Here is a 13,842-nt window from a genome sequence, read left to right as displayed (position 1 = left end):
CTCTCCTGTGAGTCCAGTTTTAGTTTCATATGCTTCACTTCAGGTTTACTGTATACCTTGGAACTTCTTATTGACGATGAAACACAGAAATTGCATTGGAATTAAATTCAAAAAGCACAATGCCGACTTAAGCACAAGAGTACTGACACTCTGACTTTCTATGATTTAAACCTCTCCTGTGAGTCCAGTTTTAAATTCCGATGCTTCACTTCAGGTTTACTGTATCCCTTGGACCTTCTTATTGACGATGAGACACAGAAATTGCATCCGAATTTAATACAAAAGGCACAATGCCGACTTAAGTACAAGAGGACTGACACTCTCACTTTCTATGATTTGAACCTCTCTTGTGAGTCCAGTTTTAGATTCAGATGCTTAACTTCAGGTTTACTGTATCCCTTGTACCTTATTATTGACGATGAAACACGCAAATAGCATCCGAATTTAATACAAAAGGCACAAGGCCGACTTAATTACAAGAGGACTGACACTCTCACTTTCTATGATTTGAACTTCTCCTGTGAGTTAAGTTCTAGATTCCGATGCTTCACTTCAGGGTTAACTGTATCCCTTGGACCTTCTTATTGACGATGAAACATATAAATTGCATCCGAATTAAATACAACAGGCACAATGCCGACTTAAGTACAAGAGGACTGACACTCTAACTTTCTATGAATTGAACCTGTCCTGTGAGTCCAGTTTTAGATTCCGATGCTTCACTTCAGGTTTGCTGTATACCTTGGACCTTCTCATTGACGATGAAACACAGAAATTGCATCCAAATTTAATACAAAAGGCACAATGCCGACATAAATACAACAGAACTGACACTCTCACTTTCTATGATTTCAACCTCTCCTGTGAGTCCAGTTTTAGATTCCGATGCTTCACTTCAGGTTTAGTGTATCCCTTGGACCTTCTTATTGACGATGAAACACAGAAATTGCAGCCGAATTTAATACAAAAGGCACAATGCCGACTTAAGTACAAGAGGACTGACACTGTAACCTTCTATGATTTGAACCTCTCCTGTGAATCCAGTTTTAGATTCAGATGCTTAACTTCAGGTTTACTGAATCCCTTGGACCTTCTTATTGACGATGAAACACAGAAATTGCATCCGAATTTAATACAAAAGGCACTATGCCGACTTAACTACAAGAGGACTGACACTCTCATTTTCTATGATTTGATCCTCTCCTGTGAGTACAGTTATAGATTCCGATGCTTCACTTCTGGTTTACTGTATTCCTTGGACTTTCTTATTGACGATGAAACACAGAAATTGCATCCGAATTTAATACAAAAGGCACAATGCCGACTTAAGTACAAGAGGACTGACACTCTCACTTTCTATGATTTGAACCTCTCTTGTGAGCCCAGTTTTAGATTCAGATGCTTAACTTCAGGTTTACTGTATCCCTTGTACCTTATTATTGACGATGAAACACGCATATAGCATCCGAATTTAATACAAAAGGCACAAGGCCGACTTAATTACAAGAGGACTGACACTCTAATTTTCTATGATTTGATCCTCTCCTGTGGGTACAGTTATAGATTCCGATGCTTCACTTCTGGTTTACTGTATTCCTTGGACTTTCTTATTGACGATGAAACACAGAAATTGCATCCGAATTTAATACAAAAGGCACAATGCCGACTTAAGTACAAGAGGACTGACACTCTCACTTTCTATGATTTGAACCTCTCTTGTGAGCCCAGTTTTAGATTCAGATGCTTAACTTCAGGTTTACTGTATCCCTTGTACCTTATTATTGACGATGAAACACGCATATAGCATCCGAATTTAATACAAAAGGCACAAGGCCGACTTAATTACAAGAGGACTGACACTCTAATTTTCTATGATTTGATCCTCTCCTGTGGGTACAGTTATAGATTCCGATGCTTCACTTCTGGTTTACTGTATTCCTTGGACTTTCTTATTGACGATGAAACACAGAAATTGCATCCGAATTTAATACAAAAGGCACAATGCCGACTTAAGTACAAGAGGACTGACACTCTCACTTTCTATGATTTGAACCTCTCTTGTGAGTCCAGTTTTAGATTCAGATGCTTAACTTCAGGTTTACTGTATCCCTTGTACCTTATTATTGACGATGAAACACGCAAATAGCATCCGAATTTAATACAAAAGGCACAAGGCCGACTTAATTACAAGAGGACTGACACTCTAATTTTCTATAATTTGAACTTCTCCTGTGAGTCCAGTTTTAGATTCCGATGCTTCACTTCAGGTTTCCTGTATACCTTGGACTTTCTTATTGACAATGAAACACAGAAATTGCATTCGAATTTAATACAAAAGGCACAATGCCGACATAAGTACAAGAGGACTCACACTATAACATTCTATGATTTGAACATCTCCTGTGAGTCCGGTTTTAGATTCCGATGCTTCACTTCAGGTTTACTGTATACCTTGGACCTTACAATTGACGATGAAACACAGAAATTGCATCCGAATTTAATACTAAAGGCACAATGCCGTCTTAAGTACAAGAGGACTGATACTCTACGTTTCTATGATTTGAACCTCTCCTGTGAGTCCAGTTTCAGATTCCGATACTTCATTTCAGATTTACTGTATCCCTTGGACCTTCTTATTGACGATCAAACACAAATATTGCATCCGAAATTAATACAAAGGCACAATGTCGACTTCAGTACAAGAGGACTGACACTCTAACTTTCTATGATTTGAGCCTCTCCTGTGAATCCAGTTTTAGATTCCGATGCTTCACTTCAGGTTTACTGAATCCCTTGGACCTTCTTATTGACGATGAAACACAGAAATTGCATCCGAATTTAATACAAAAGGCACAATGCCGACTTAAGTACAAGAGGACTGACACTCTAACTTCCTATGATTTGAACCTCCCCTGTGTGTCCAGTTTTTGATTCTGATGCTTCACTTCAGGTTTACTGTATCCCTTGGACCTTCTTACAGACGATGAAACACAGATATTGCATCCGAATTTAATACAAAAGGCACTATGCCGACTTAACTACAAGAGGACTGACACTCTCATTTTCTATGATTTGATCCTCTCCTGTGAGTACAGTTATAGATTCCGATGCTTCACTTCTGGTTTACTGTATTCCTTGGACTTTCTTATTGACGATGAAACACAGAAATTGCATCCGAATTTAATACAAAAGGCTCAATGCCGACTTAAGTACAAGAGGACTGACACTCTCACTCTCTATGATTTGAACCTCTCCTGTGAGTCCAGTTTTAGTTTCATATGCTTCACTTCAGGTCTACTGTATACCTTGGAACTTCTTATTGACGATGAAACACAGAAATTGCATTGGAATTAAATTCAAAAAGCACAATGCCGACTTAAGCACAAGAGTACTGACACTCTGACTTTCTATGATTTAAACCTCTCCTGTGAGTCCAGTTTTAGATTCCGATGCTTCACTTCAGGTTTACTGTATCCCTTGGACCTTCTTATTGACGATGAAACACAGAAATTGCATCCGAATTTAATACAAAAGGCACAATGCCGACTTAAGTACAAGAGGACTGACACTCACACTTTCTATGATTTGAACCTCTCTTGTGAGTCCAGTTTTAGATTCAGATGCTTAACTTCAGGTTTACTGTATCCCTTGTACCTTATTATTGACGATGAAACACGCAAATAGCATCCGAATTTAATACAAAAGGCACAAGGCCGACTTAATTACAAGAGGACTGACACTCTCACTTTCTATGATTTGAACTTCTCCTGTGAGTTAAGTTCTAGATTCCGATGCTTCACTTCAGGTTTACTGTATCCCTTGGACCTTCTTATTGACGATGAAACATATAAATTGCATCTGAATTAAATACAACAGGCACAATGCCGACTTAAGTACAAGAGGACTGACACTCTAACTTTCTATGAATTGAACCTGTCCTGTGAGTCCAGTTTTAGATTCCGATGCTTCACTTCAGGTTTGCTGTATACCTTGGACCTTCTCATTGACGATGAAACACAGAAATTGCATCCAAATTTAATACAAAAGGCACAATGCCGACTTAAATACAACAGAACTGACACTCTCACTTTCTATGATTTCAACCTCTCCTGTGAGTCCAGTTTTAGATTCCGATGCTTCACTTCAGGTTTAGTGTATCCCTTGGACCTTCTTATTGACGATGAAACACAGAAATTGCATCCGAATTTAATACAAAAGGCACAATGCCGACTTAAGTACAAGAGGACTGACACTGTAACCTTCTATGATTTGAACCTCTCCTGTGAGTCCACTTTTAGATTCCGATGCTTCTCTTCAGGTTTACTGTATCACTTTAACCTTCTTATTGACGATGAAACACAGATATTGCATCCAAACTTAATACAAAAGGCACAATGCCGACCTAAGTACAAGAGGACTGACAGTCTAACTTTCTATGATTTGAGCCTCTCCTGTGCATCCAGTTTCAGATTCCGATGCTTCACTTCAGGTTTACTGTATCCCTTGGACCTTCTTATTGACGATGAAATACAGAAATTGCATACGAATTTAATACAAAAGGCACAATGCCGACTGAAGTACAAGAGGACTGACATTCTCACTTTCTATGATTTGAACCTCTCCTGTGAGTCCAGTTTTAGATTCTGTTGCTTCACTTCAGGTTTACTGAATACCTTGGACCTTCTTATTGACGATGAAACACAGAAATTGCATCCAAATTTAATACAAAAGGCACAATGCCGACTTAAATACAACAGAACTGACACTCTCACATTCTATGATTTGAACCTCTCTTGCGAGTCCAGTTTTAGATTCCGATGCTTCACTTGAGGTTTACTGCATCCCTTGTACCGTCTTATTGACGATGAAACACAGAAATTGCATCCGAATTGAATACAAAAGGCACGATGCCGACTTATGTACAAGAGGACTGGCACTCAAAATTTCTATGATTTAAACCTCTCCTGTGAGTTTAGTTTTAGATTCCGATGCTTCACTTCAGGTTTACTGTATCCCTTGGACCTTCTTATTGATGATGAAACACAGAAATTGCATCCGAATTTAATACAAAAGGCACAATGCCGACTTGAATACAACGGGACTGACCCTCTCACTTTCTATGATTTGAACATCTCCTGTGAGTCCAGTTTTAGATTCCGATGCTTCACTTCAGGTTTAGTGTATCCCTTGGACCTTCTTATTGACGATGAAACACAGAAATTTCGTACGAATTTATTACAAAAGGCACAATGCCGACTTAAGTACAAGAGGACTGACACTCTAACTTTCTATGATTTGAACCTCTCCTGTGAGTCAAGTTTTAGATTCCGATGCTTCAATTCAGGTTAACAGTATACCTTGGAACTTCTTATTGACGAAGAAACGCAGAAATTGCATCGGAATTAAATTCAAAAGGCACAATGCCGACTTAAGTACTACAGGACTGACACTTTAACTTTCTATGATTTGAACCTCTCCTGTGAGTCCAGTTTTAGATTCTGATGCTTCCCTTCAGGTACTGTATCCCTTGGACCTTCTTATTGACGATGAAACACAGATATTGCATCCGAATATAATACAAAAGCACAATGCCGACTTAAGTGCTAGAGGACTGACGTTCTAACTTTCTACGATTTGAGCCTCTCCTGTGAATCCAGTTTTAGATTCAGATGCTTCATTTCAGGTTTAGTGTATCCCTTGGACCTTCTAATTGACGATGAAACACAGAAATTTCATACGAATTTAATACAAAAGGCACAATGCCGACTTAAGTACTAGAGGACTGACACTCTAACTTTCTATGATTTGAACCTGTCCTGTGAGTCCAGTTTTAAATTCCGACGCTTCACTTCAGGTTTACTGTATCCCTTGGACCTTCTTATTGACGATGAAACAGAAATTTCATACGAATTTAATACAAAAGGCACAATGCCGACTTAAGTAAAAGAGGACTGACACTCTCACTTTCTATGATGTGAACCTCTCATGTGAGTCCAGTTTTAGATTCCGATGGTTCACTTCAGGTTTACTGTATCCCTTGGACCTTCTTATTGACGATGAAACACAGAAATTGCATCCGAATTTAATACAAAAGGCTCAATGCCGACTTAAGTTCAAGAGGACTGACACTCTCACTCTCTATGATTTGAACCACTCCTGTGAGTCCAGATTTAGTTTCATATGCTTCACTTCAGGTTTACTGTATACCTTGGAACTTCCTATCGACGATGAAACACAGAAATTGCATTGGTATTAAATTCAAAAAGCACAATGCCGATTTAAGCACAAGAGGACTGACACTCTGACTTTCTATGATTTAAACCTCTCCTGTGAGTCCAGTTTTAGATTCCGATGCTTCACTTCAGGTTTACTGTATACCTCGGAAATTTATATTGACGATGGAACACAGATATCGCATCGGAACTAAATTCAAGTGGCACAATGCCGACTTAAGTACAAGAGGACTGACACACCAACTTTCTATGATGTGAACCTCTCCTGTGAGTCCAGTTTTAGATTCCGATGCTTCACTTCAGGTTTACCGTATCCCTTGGACCTTCTCATTGACGATGAAACACAGAAACTGCATCCGAATTTAGAACAAAAGGCACAATGCCGACTTAAGTACAAGAGGACTGACACTCTCACTTTCTATGATATAAACCTCTTATGTGAGTCCAATTTTAGATTCCGATGCTTCACTTCAGGTTTACTGTATCCCTTGTACCTTCTTATTGACGATGAAACACAGAAATTGCATCCGAATTTAATACAAAAGGCACAATGCCGACTTAAGTACAAGAGGACTGACACCCTCACGTTCTATGATTTGAACCTCCCCCATGAGTCCAGTTTTAGATTCCGATGCTTCACTTCAGGTTTACTGTATCCCTTGAAACTTTTTAATTACGATGAAACACAGAAATTGCATCCGAATTTAATACAAAAGGCACAATGGCGACTTAAGTACAAGAGGACTGACACTCTAACTTTCTATGATTTGAACCTCTCCTGTGAGTCCAGTTTTAGATTCCGATTCTTCACTTCAGGTTTACTGTATCCCTCAGACCTTCTTATTAACGATGAAACACTGAAATTGCATCCGAATGTAATACAAAAGGCACAGTGCCGTCTTAAGTACAAGAGGACTGACACTCAAACTTTCTATGATTTGAACCTCTCCTGTGAGTCCAGTTTTAGCTTAAGTCGCCTCACTTTAGGTTTACAGTATACCTTGGACCTTCTTATTGACGATGAACCAAGAAATTGCATCCGAATTTAATACAAAGGCACAATGCCGACTTAAGTACAAGAGGACTGACACTCTAACTTACTATGATTTGAACCTCTCCTGTGAGTCAAGCTTTAGTTTCCGATGCTTCACTTCAGGTTTACTGTATCCCTTGGACCTTCTTATTGACGATGATACACAGAAATTGCTTCCGAATTTAATACAAAAGGCACAATGTCGACTTAAGTACAAGAGGACTGACACTCTGACTTTCTATTATTTTAACGTCTCCCATGAGTCCAGTTTTAGATTCTGATGCTTCACTTCTGGTTTACTGTATCGCTTGTACCTTCTTATTGACGATGAAACACAGAAATTGCATCCGAATTTCATACAAAAGGCACAATGCCGACATAAGTACAAGAGGACTGACACTCTAATTTTCTATAATTTGAACTTCTCCTGTGAGTCCAGTTTTAGATTCCGATGCTTCACTTCAGGTTTCCTGTTTAGAGTACGCGAAAGAACTTGCCCCCCTTCTAACAGCCGTGTACCGCAAGTCTCTAGAGGAACGGAGGGTTCCAAATGATTGGAAAAGAGCACAGATAGTCCCAGTCTTCAAGAAGGGTCGTCGAGCAGATGCGCAAAACTATAGACCTATATCTCTTACGTCGATCTCTTGTAGAATTTTAGAACATGTTTTATGCTCGCGTATCATGTCATTTCTGGAAACCCAGAATCTGCTATGTAGGAATCAACATGGATTCCGGAAACAGCGATCGTGTGAGACCCAACTCGCCTTATTTGTTCATGAGACCCAGAGAATATTAGATACAGGCTCCCAGGTAGATGCTATTTTTCTTGACTTCCGGAAGGCGTTCGATACAGTTCCGCACTGTCGCCTGATAAGCAAAGTAAGAGCCTACGGAATATCAGACCAGCTGTGTGGCTGGATTGAGGAGTTTTTGGCAAACAGAACACAGCATGTTGTTATCAATGGAGAGACGTCTACAGACGTTAAAGTAACCTCTGGCGTGCCACAGGGGAGTGTTATGGGACCATTGCTTTTCACAATATATATAAATGACTTAGTAGATAGTGTCGGAAGTTCCATGCGGCTTTTCGCGGATGATGCTGTAGTATACAGAAAAGTTGCTGCATTAGAAAATTGTAGCGAAATACAGGAAGATCTGCAGCGGATAGGCACTTGGTGCAGGGAGTGGCAACTGACCCTTAACATAGACAAATGTAATGTATTGCGAATACATAGAAAGAAGGATCCTTTATTGTATGATTATATGATAGCGGAACAAACACTGGTAGCAGTTACTTCTGTAAAATATCTGGGAGTATGCGTACGGAACGATTTGAAGTGGAATGATCATATAAAACTAATTGTTGGTAAGGCGGGTACCAGGTTGAGATTCATTGGGAGAGTGCTTAGAAAATGTAGTCCATCAACAAAGGAGGTGGCTTACAAAACACTCGTTCGACCTATACTTGAGTATTGCTCATCAGTGTGGGATCCGTACCAGGTCGGGTTGACGGAGGAGATAGAGAAGATCCAAAGAAGAGCGGCGCGTTTCGTCACTGGGTTATTTGGTAACCGTGATAGCGTTACGGAGATGTTTAAAAAACTTAAGTGGCAGACTCTGCAAGAGAGGCGCTCTGCATCGCGGTGTAGCTTGCTCGAAAGGTTTCGAGAGGGTGCGTTTCTGGATGAGGTATCGAATATATTGCTTCCCCCTACTTATACTTCCCGAGGAGATCACGAATGTAAAATTAGAGAGATTAGAGCTCGCACGGAGGCTTTCAGACAGTCGTTCTTCCCGCGAACCATACGCGACTGGAACAGGAAAGGGAGGTAATGACAGTGGCACGTAAAGTGCCCTCCGCCACACACCGTTGGGTGGCTTGCGGAGTATCAATGTAGATGTAGATGTAGATGTATACCTTGGACTTTCTTATTGACAATGAAACACAGAAATTGCATTCGAATTTAATACAAAAGGCACAATGCCGACATAAGTACAAGAGGACTCACATTATAACATTCTATGATTTGAACCTCTCCTGTGAGTCCGGTTTTAGATTCCGATGCTTCACTTCAGGTTTACTGTATACCTTGGACCTTACAATTGACGATGAAACACAGAAATTGCATCCGAATTTAATACAAAAGGCACAATGCCGTCTTAAGTACAAGAGGACTGATACTCTACGTTTCTATGATTTGAACCTCTCCTGTGAGTCCAGTTTCAGATTCCGATGCTTCATTTCAGATTTACTGTATCCCTTGGACCTTCTTATTGACGATCAAACACAAAAATTGCATCCGAAATTAATACAAAGGCACAATGTCGACTTAAGTACAAGAGGACTGACACTCTAACTTTCTATGATTTGAACCTCTCCTGTGAGTCCAGTTTTAGATTCCGATGCTTCACTTCAGGTTTACTGTATCTCTTGGAACTCCTTATTGACAATGAAACACAGAAATTGCATCCGAATTTAATACAAAAGGCACAATTCCGACTTAAGTACAAGAGGACTGACACTCTCACTTTCTATGATTTGAACCTCTCCTGTGAGTCCAGTTTTAGATTCCGATGCTTCAGGGTTACTGTATCCCTTGGACCTTCTTATTGACGATGATACACAGAAATTGCTTCCGAATTTAATACAAAAGGCACAATGTCGACTTCAGTACAAGAGGACTGACACTCTCACTTTCTATTATTTTAACCTCTCCCGTGAGTCCAGTTTTAGATTCTGATGCTTCACTTCTGGTTTACTGTATCCCTTGTACCTTCTTATTGACGATGAAGCACAGAAATTGCATCCGAATTTCAGACAAAAGGCACAATGCCGACATAAGTACAAGAGGACTGACACTCTAATTTTCTATAATTTGAACTTCTCCTGTGAGTCCAGTTTTAGATTCCGATGCTTCACTTCAGGTTTCCTGTATACCTTGGACTTTCTTATTGACAATGAAACACAGAAATTGCATTCGAATTCAATACAAAAGGCACAATTCCGACTTAAGTACAAGAGGACTCACACTATAACATTCTATGATTTGAACCTCTCCTGTGAGTCCAGATTTAGATTCCGATGCTTCACTTCAGGTTTACTGTATACCTTGGACCTTCCAATTGACGATGAAACACAGAAATAGCATCCGAATTTAATACAAAAGGCACAATGCCGTCTTAAGTACAAGAGTACTGATACTCTAACTTTCTATGATTTGAACCTCTCCTGTGAGTCCAGTTTTAGATTCCGATGCTTCACTTCAGGTTTACTGTATCCCTTGGAACTCCTTATTGACAATGAAACACAGAAATTGCATCCGAATTCAATACAAGAGGCACAATTCCGACTTAAGTACAAGAGGACTGACACTCTCACTTTCTATGATTTGAACCTCTCCTGTGGGTCCAGTTTTAGATTCCGATGCTTCAGGGTTACTTTATTCCTTGGACCTTCTTATTAACGATGAAACACAGAAATTGCATCCGATTTTAATACAAAAGGCACAGTGCCGACTTAAGTACAAGAGGACTGACACTCTCACCTTCTATGATTTGAACCCCTCCTGTGAGACCAGATTCAGATTACGATGCTTCACTTCAGGTTTACTGTATACTTTGGACCTTCTTATTGACGTTGAAACACAGAAATTGCATCCGAATTTAATACAAAAGGCACAATGCCGACTTAAGTACAAGAGGACTGACACTCTCACCTTCTATGATTTGAACCTTCCTGTGAGTCCAGTTTTAGATTCCGATGCTTCACTTCAGGTTTGCTGTATACCTTGGACCTTCTTATTGACGATGAAACACAAAAATTGCATCCGAATTTAATACAAAAGGCACAATGCCAACTTAAGTACAAGAGGACTGACACTCAAACTTTCTATGATTTGAACCTCTCCTGTGAGTCCAGTTTTAGCTTAAGTTGCCTCACTTTAGGTTTACAGTATACCTTGGACCTTCTTATTGACGATGAACCACAGAAATTGCATTCGAATTTAATAGAAAGGCACAATGCCGACTTAAGTACAAGAGGACTGACACTCTAATTTTCTATAATTTGAACTTCTCCTGTGAGTCCAGTTTTAGATTCCGATGCTTCACTTCAGGTTTCCTGTATACTTTGGACTTTCTTATTGACAATGAAACACAGAAATTGCATTGGAATATAATACAAAAGGCACAATGCCGACTTAAGTACAAGAGGACTCACACTATAATATTCTATGATTTGAACCTCTCCTGTGAGTCCGGTTTTAGATTCCGATGCTTCACTTCAGGTTTACTGTATACCTTGGACCTTACAATTGACGATGAAACACAGAAATTGCATCCGAATTTAATACAAAAGGCACAATGCCGTCTTAAGTACAAGAGGACAGATACTCTAACTTTCTATGATTTGAACCTCTCCTGTGAGTCCAGTTTCAGATTCCGATGCTTCATTTCAGATTTACTGTATCCCTTGGACCTTCATATTGACGATGAAACACAAAAATTGCATCCGAAATTAATATAAAGGCACAATGTCGACTTAAGTACAAGAGGACTGACACTCTAACTTTCTATGATTTGGACCTCTCCTGCGAGTCCAGTTTTAGATTCCGATGCTTCACTTCAGGTTTACTGTATCCCTTGGAACTCCTTATTGACAATGAAACACAGAAATTGCATCCGAATTTAATACAAAAGGCACAATTCCGACTAAAGTACAAGAGGACTGACGCTCTCACTTTCTATGATTTGAACCTCTCCTGTGAGTCCAGTTTTAGATTCCGATGCTTCAGGGTTACTGTATCCCTTGGGCCTTCTTATTGACAATGAAACACAGAGTTTGCATCCGAATTTAATACAAAAGGCACAATGCCGACTTAAGTACAAGAGGACTGACTCTCTAACTTTCTATGATTTGAACCTCTTCTGTGAGTCCAGTTTTAGATTCCGATGCTTCACTTCAGGTTTACTGTATACCTCGGAACTTCTTATTGACGATGGAACACAGATATCGCATCGGAATTAAATTCAAATGGCACAATGCCGACTTAAGTACAAGAGGACTGACACTCCAACTTTCTATGAAGTGAACCTCTCCTGTGAGTCCAGTTTCAGATTCCGATGCTTCACTTCAGGTTTACTGTATCCCTTGGACCTTCTTCTTGACGATGAAACACAGCAACTGCATCCGAATTTAGAACAAAAGGCACAATGCCGTCTTAAGTACAAGAGGACTGACACTCTCACTTTCTATGATATAAACCTCTCCTGTGAGTACAGTTTTAGATTCCGATGCTTCACTTCAGGTTTACTGTAGCCCTTGTACCTTCTTATTGACGATGAAACACAGAAATTGCATCCGAATTTAATACAAAAGGCACAATGCCGCCTTAAGTACAAGAAGACTGACACTCTCACGTTCTATGATTTGAACCTCCCCCATGAGTCCAGTTTTAGATTCCGATGCTTCACTTCAGGTTTACTGTATCCCTTGTAACTTCTAATTAACGATGAAAAACAGAAATTGCATCCGAATTTAATACAAAAGGCACAATGCCGACTTAAGTACAAGAGGACTGACACTCTAACTTTCTATGATTTGAACCTCTCCTGTGAGTCCAGTCTTAGATTCCGATTCTTCACTTCAGGTTTACTGTATCCCTCAGACCTTCTTATTAACGATGAAACTCAGAAATTGCATCCGATTTTAATACAAAAGGCACAGTGCCGACTTAAGTACAAGAGGACTGACACTCTCACCTTCTATGATTTGAACCCCTCCTGTGAGTCCAGTTTCAGATTACGATGCTTCACTTCAGGTTTACTGTATACTTTGGACCTTCTTATTGACGTTGAAACACAGAAATTGCATCCGAATTTAATACAAAAGGCACAATGCCAACTTAAGTACAAGAGGACTGACACTCTCACCTTCTATGATTTGAACCTTCCTGTGAGTCCAGTTTTAGATTCCGATGCTTCACTTCAGGTTTGCTGTGTACCTTGGACCTTCTTATTGACGATGAAACACAAAAATTGCATCCGAATTTAATACAAAAGGCAAAATGCCAACTTAAGTACAAGAGGACTGACACTCAAACTCTCTATGATTTGAACCTCTCCTGTAAGTCCAGTTTTAGCTTAAGTTGCCTCACTTTAGGTTTACAGTATACCTTGGACCTTCCTATTGGCGATGAAACACAAAAATTGCATCCGAATTTAATACAAAAGGCACAATGCCAACTTAAGTACAAGAGGACCGACACTCAAACTTTCTATGATTTGAACCTCTCCTGTGAGTCCAGTTTTAGCTTAAGTTGCCTCACTTTAGGTTTACAGTATACCTTGGACCTTCTTATTGACGATGAACCACAGAAATTGCATCCGAATTTAATACAAAGGCACAATGCCGACTTAAGTACAAGAGGACTGACACTCTAACTTACTATGATTTGAACCTCTCCTGTGAGTCAAGTTTTTGATTCCGATGCTTCACTTCAGGTTTACTGTATCTCTTGGACCTTCTTATTGACGATGCTACACAGAAAATGCTTCCGAATTTAATACAAAAGGCAC

This window comes from Schistocerca americana, chromosome X, assembly GCF_021461395.2.
Source record: "Schistocerca americana isolate TAMUIC-IGC-003095 chromosome X, iqSchAmer2.1, whole genome shotgun sequence".
Taxonomy (NCBI): Eukaryota; Metazoa; Arthropoda; class Insecta; order Orthoptera; family Acrididae; genus Schistocerca; species Schistocerca americana.
This window is presented reverse-complemented; position numbering follows the sequence as displayed.